We start from the raw sequence: 5,863 nt of genomic DNA, 5'->3' as shown, positions 1-5,863 counted from the left end.
ATCTGCGATATCCAGGAGTTAAGGCTTTTACCTCCTGGGCGATGCAACATCATCAACGAACACATTTTTAGTTTTTTTTTTTTAAGTAATACAGTTTTTCTTTAGAGAAACAGAAGAAAAATCTGTCTTGGGGTATATAGGCTGTGTCTTGAAACTAGAGACTAGAATAGCAAGTAGAGTTACAATAGCTAGTATAGATTCAAGAGCAAAATATCTAAATTTTATTAAGTAGGACTCTCCCAACAAAATAGCCTCATATTACTATTTCATCAATTGCCTCATGTTTAAACATGAATGTACAGTCAAAGGTAATACACACGTTGGGAAAACTCAGTCTCAGTTTAGATGCGAGCAGTTTATATGGGAGGTGATTTCTAGAAATGCCAGCGTGAAAGCAGGGAAGTGCGACTAGAAAGGCAAAGAGGCTTAAGCCTGTGTGCATCTGGAGCAGAATCCCACTGGGGAACTCTGGCAGTTCAGCGAGAAATCTCCCCTCAGAATGATTCCAGAGAGGGGTGAGCATCCTGTGGTCTGCTCTGCCCAGAAAATGAAAGACAAAGACAAGGGTAAGGCAAGGCAAGACAGGAAGGAGGAAGGGAGGGAAGAAAAGGAGGATGGAGGGAGAAGGAAAAGGAAAAAAGAAAAACCCTTCAGAAATAGAAATCTATTAGGGAATGGGTCAGAACTTCCACAGTAAAACTCAGATTAAATTCTCCAGTAAATTTGCAAAACAAAAACAGAAACAACAACAACAAAATTCCCCTATAATCTTCATTTCAAAAGAATAGGATATTATATACAAACTAAAATCTAAAAACTTGAAGGAGCCCTTGGAATTTAAAACATGACTTTGACAAATCTATGGAAGTCTTAGAAGAAAAGTCAAGGATTCTTATGAAAAAAAGGAAAATGGGGGAAAAGGAAATGGGAAACTGTAGGATAAAACACACACTAGTTACACAGGAAGGAACATGTAATCATAAGTTAACTACTTGGTTGTTAGTGAAAAATAAATTATCAATGTGTTCATAGTTCCATCATTTAGAATCATCCTATGACCAAAGCTTGATGGGAAACTGTAAAGGTTACCAACCTTGACAATGAAAACTAGAAACGGCAGTTTGGGAGTAGACAGGGAAAATGTGGGAGGAAAAGGGGAGAGACAGTAGCATCTTCATCTTACCAAATGGAGAATCCAGAGAAAATTTCTGTAGTTTTAGAATGAGAAATAAAGCTAAGTACATCATTTAAAAGTGCACAGAAGAGCCGGGTATGGTGCCTCACGCCTGTAATCCCAGCACTTTGGGAGGCTGAGGCGGGGTGGATCACGAGGTGAGGAGATCCTGGCTAACACAGTGAAACCCCATCTCTACTAAAAACACAAAAAATTAGCCGGGCATCATGGCAGGCGCCTGTAGTCCCAGCTACTCGGGAGGCTGAGGTGGAAAAATGTCATGAACCCGGGAGGCAGAGCTTGCAGTGAGCCGAGATCTCGCCACTGCACTCCAGCCTGGGCAACAGAGCGAGACTCCATCTCAAGTAAATAAATAAATAAATAAATAAATGTGCGCAAAAGAAGGGATAACTTAAGCCCTTACATTAATGGGCTTTTTAAACAATGCGAATATAACATCTAATAAGATTTTGCTTGAATTAAAGAAAAATGTGACAAGTAGCTGCAAATTCCTTGAAACCCATTCCCCAGAAGAGAAGCAGGCTGTGTGCCATTTAGTGGAAAACAGCCTGCTTGGGGCTCGTGACTGTCTCTGAGGCTGTTCGATAGATATATGTGTTGTCTATCAAGCTCACTAATATAGATGATGTTAAAGTTTAAGAGCAAATGTTCTGGATAACATCACGTGACTAATTAAGCGCTAATAATTATTTTAGGATGCCAGCATGGTACATTGGCACAAAGTCTGGACTTTGGTCCAAGATTAGAAAACAGAGGTACAAAGTTAAAATCCTGATTCCATCACTGACTTGCCAGGAGACCTTGGGGAATGCCATCAGTTTTGCTCTAGCAACTTTCTCTGTATCTCTAGTCAGGAGAACATCATTCTTGTTTACAAATCTGAGGGTCAAATACGGTAATATATGTGAAAATGATTATTAATTATCCTTTATTTCTTTGATCATTCTGTACATGCAATTACTTTGTCTAAGTCATTCATTAGTGGATTTCTGAATTGTTTAATACAATATAAAGGACTCCATATAAAGTTCAATTAAAAATTAAACTATCTGATTATGCTGGGTAGATAATATCATTTGTCTTCTTAAACTTATTAGAGAATTCCTTAACAATGTTAAAATAGCTATGGTTTGAAAATTGAATCATTTATGTCTTTAGATACACAGGTTAAGTATTCTAAATATTTTCAGTTAGATTTAATTGTGGTAGAAGTCCACATATTTTAAAAATATTTTATAAAAATACGCTTATGCTCTAGTATTTGTCACTTCAAAGAGACATGTTGACCTTTAGCTTGTTTTACAAAATCAATTTTATATTTTGTAATAATTAAATAGCTCATTTTTTCCATAGAACATTTTACAAAAATTAGAAAATTTTCAGTAATTTTAGCCACCCAGACATAACCTCTGTTAATATTTTAATGTATATTTAGACACAACCCTTTTAAAAATTTGGATAATGTAATTTATATTCCATTGTTCACCAAACATTGTATCACAAGCCTTTATTTCATCAATATATTCTTGAGAAATGTTTTTATTGGTTCCATAATTAACTACATGAATGATCAATACATATTTTAAACTTGACTCTTAGCATTTGTTATTCTAACTCTTGATATTATGAGTTTATTATAACATTTTCTATGATAAATAACCTATATAAGGCCTTCCCTTCATCTTTCAACATTTCTTCAGAAAAAAATTAGAGTAGTAAAATTATTCAGTCAAAGCATGTGATGATTTCTAGAGGTTTTGATGCGTATAGCTAAATTTCTCTGCAGAAAGATATAATTTGTAGTCCCAACAGAAACCATAGTATCGTCAAACACTGGGTATTAAGATTTTAAGAAATTCTTAATAATGATATAGGAGTTAAGGGTATAGGAGAAATACAAATCTCACTTGGATGTGTATTTCTTTGAGCTATTTAATGTTTATTAGGTGTTAGCAGTGTTATGTGTGATTGTTGCTGTCTCTTTCTCACCTTCACTGGTATTTTTGTGTTATCTTATAAATTTTTTTTTTTTTTTCTTTTTTTTGAGACGGAGTCTGGCTCTGTTGCCCAGGCTGTAGTGCAGTGGCCGGATCTCAGCTCACTGCAAGCCCCGCCTCCCGGGTTCACGCCATTCTCCTGCCTCAGCCTCCCGAGTAGCTGGGAGTACAGGCGCCCGCCACCTCGCCCGGCTAATTTTTTTTTTGTATTTTAGTAGAGACGGGGTTTCACCATGTTAGCCAGGATGATCTCGATCTCCTGACTTCGTGATCCACCCGCCTTGGCCTCCCAAAGTGCTGGGATTACAGGCGTGAGCTGCCACGCCCGGCCCTACTACATAAAGTTTTAAATAGGGAAGAGAAAATCTTAGAACCACAAAGTACCTTGTCCATTTTTCATAGAGGGATAAATTGAATGATACAATGTGGGGAAGAAACTGGAAATAATATTGTTTTCTTGGGATACTTTCTAGAACTAACAGACAGCAGCTCCAAATAGAGGGGCCAGATAATATGTAAATCAATTAAATATTTAATGCCTACTCATTAATGCATAAAGGGAATAAGTTATATTTTCTAAACATTTCAGCACAGCCACAGAGACCACAGATGTACAAACATAATTGATCACAATCTATGATGATCAATTCAGCTTACATCTGGATTCCATGAATAAGTTATTAGGACTGAAAACTTCAGAATGAGTATCAACTGGCTTTCTGATTCTGAAAAAAGGAGGGGCAGAATAATATAATGAAGGTTGGGATTTAATTTAAAAGCAAAGGCAATCAAAACCGAGTCAGGTGACTTCTGTACCAAAATCTTATGTATTTTGTAATCCCATAGTTTCAAATGGGATCTTCTTTTACTAGTTTATAGTCATATAAATGATAAAGTATATTTAGCCAATAACTTTACTTGCAAAAACATCTAACTTTCATTTTAATATGGCATTCTGATCAAACTTGTTTCCTTCAAAAGGCCATCTTTAAATTGATAATAAAGAGATCGATTAAAATATGTATAAATCCACAATCATGAAAATAATAGGAAGGGAGCCATTATCAGCAGAAAATGTCAACAGCTATCTGTTAGAAAGAAAATAATTGAGGTTTAAACTGGGGTAGAGAAAGTTATTGCTGGAATTCTGCATAAGAGGTTACAACCAGAGAGCCGATATGCCCTGCAGGACCCAAAAGCAATTCACTTCTCAAAAACACCAAGAAGATGGGAGGAGACAGTGAAGAAAAGGATACCTGCAAATGACTGTCTTCAAATCAACTGCATTCCTGCTACCCCTCTTACCCTCCACTCCCACTTGCATCCAAATCTGCGATATCCAGGAGTTAAGGCTTTTACCTCCTGGGCGATGCAACATCATCAACGAACACATTTTTAGTTTTTTTTTTTTAAGTAATACAGTTTTTCTTTAGAGAAACAGAAGAAAAATCTGTCTTGGGGTATATAGGCTGTGTCTTGAAACTAGAGACTAGAATAGCAAGTAGAGTTACAATAGCTAGTATAGATTCAAGAGCAAAATATCTAAATTTTATTAAGTAGGACTCTCCCAACAAAATAGCCTCATATTACTATTTCATCAATTGCCTCATGTTTAAACATGAATGTACAGTCAAAGGTAATACACACGTTGGGAAAACTCAGTCTCAGTTTAGATGCGAGCAGTTTATATGGGAGGTGATTTCTAGAAATGCCAGCGTGAAAGCAGGGAAGTGCGACTAGAAAGGCAAAGAGGCTTAAGCCTGTGTGCATCTGGAGCAGAATCCCACTGGGGAACTCTGGCAGTTCAGCGAGAAATCTCCCCTCAGAATGATTCCAGAGAGGGGTGAGCATCCTGTGGTCTGCTCTGCCCAGAAAATGAAAGACAAAGACAAGGGTAAGGCAAGGCAAGACAGGAAGGAGGAAGGGAGGGAAGAAAAGGAGGATGGAGGGAGAAGGAAAAGGAAAAAAGAAAAACCCTTCAGAAATAGAAATCTATTAGGGAATGGGTCAGAACTTCCACAGTAAAACTCAGATTAAATTCTCCAGTAAATTTGCAAAACAAAAACAGAAACAACAACAACAAAATTCCCCTATAATCTTCATTTCAAAAGAATAGGATATTATATACAAACTAAAATCTAAAAACTTGAAGGAGCCCTTGGAATTTAAAACATGACTTTGACAAATCTATGGAAGTCTTAGAAGAAAAGTCAAGGATTCTTATGAAAAAAAGGAAAATGGGGGAAAAGGAAATGGGAAACTGTAGGATAAAACACACACTAGTTACACAGGAAGGAACATGTAATCATAAGTTAACTACTTGGTTGTTAGTGAAAAATAAATTATCAATGTGTTCATAGTTCCATCATTTAGAATCATCCTATGACCAAAGCTTGATGGGAAACTGTAAAGGTTACCAACCTTGACAATGAAAACTAGAAACGGCAGTTTGGGAGTAGACAGGGAAAATGTGGGAGGAAAAGGGGAGAGACAGTAGCATCTTCATCTTACCAAATGGAGAATCCAGAGAAAATTTCTGTAGTTTTAGAATGAGAAATAAAGCTAAGTACATCATTTAAAAGTGCACAGAAGAGCCGGGTATGGTGCCTCACGCCTGTAATCCCAGCACTTTGGGAGGCTGAGGCGGGGTGGATCACGAGGTGAGGAGATC

At 37.0% G+C, this 5,863-nt stretch overlaps 1 protein-coding gene and 1 long non-coding RNA gene across 2 annotated transcripts in view; both read right to left on the bottom strand.

Annotated features, from left to right (window-relative positions):
• LOC105530365 overlaps positions 1-3,882 on the bottom strand; it is a 30,398-nt gene extending 26,516 nt beyond the window's left edge. Inside the window, exon 1 of the long non-coding RNA XR_001004640.1 lies at positions 3,850-3,882. This is a non-coding gene — a long non-coding RNA (uncharacterized LOC105530365). The remainder of the gene's footprint in view (positions 1-3,849) is intronic.
• The window catches only part of VWC2L (von Willebrand factor C domain containing protein 2-like), a 172,406-nt gene that overhangs the window by 66,459 nt on the left and 100,084 nt on the right, over positions 1-5,863 (bottom strand). The gene's annotated exons all lie outside the window — the stretch shown is intronic.

This window comes from Mandrillus leucophaeus, unplaced genomic scaffold, assembly GCF_000951045.1.
Source record: "Mandrillus leucophaeus isolate KB7577 unplaced genomic scaffold, Mleu.le_1.0 Scaffold815, whole genome shotgun sequence".
Classification (NCBI taxonomy): Eukaryota; Metazoa; Chordata; class Mammalia; order Primates; family Cercopithecidae; genus Mandrillus; species Mandrillus leucophaeus.
The sequence above is the reverse complement of the archived record's forward strand: the minus strand, read 5'-3'. Positions and strand labels throughout refer to the sequence as shown.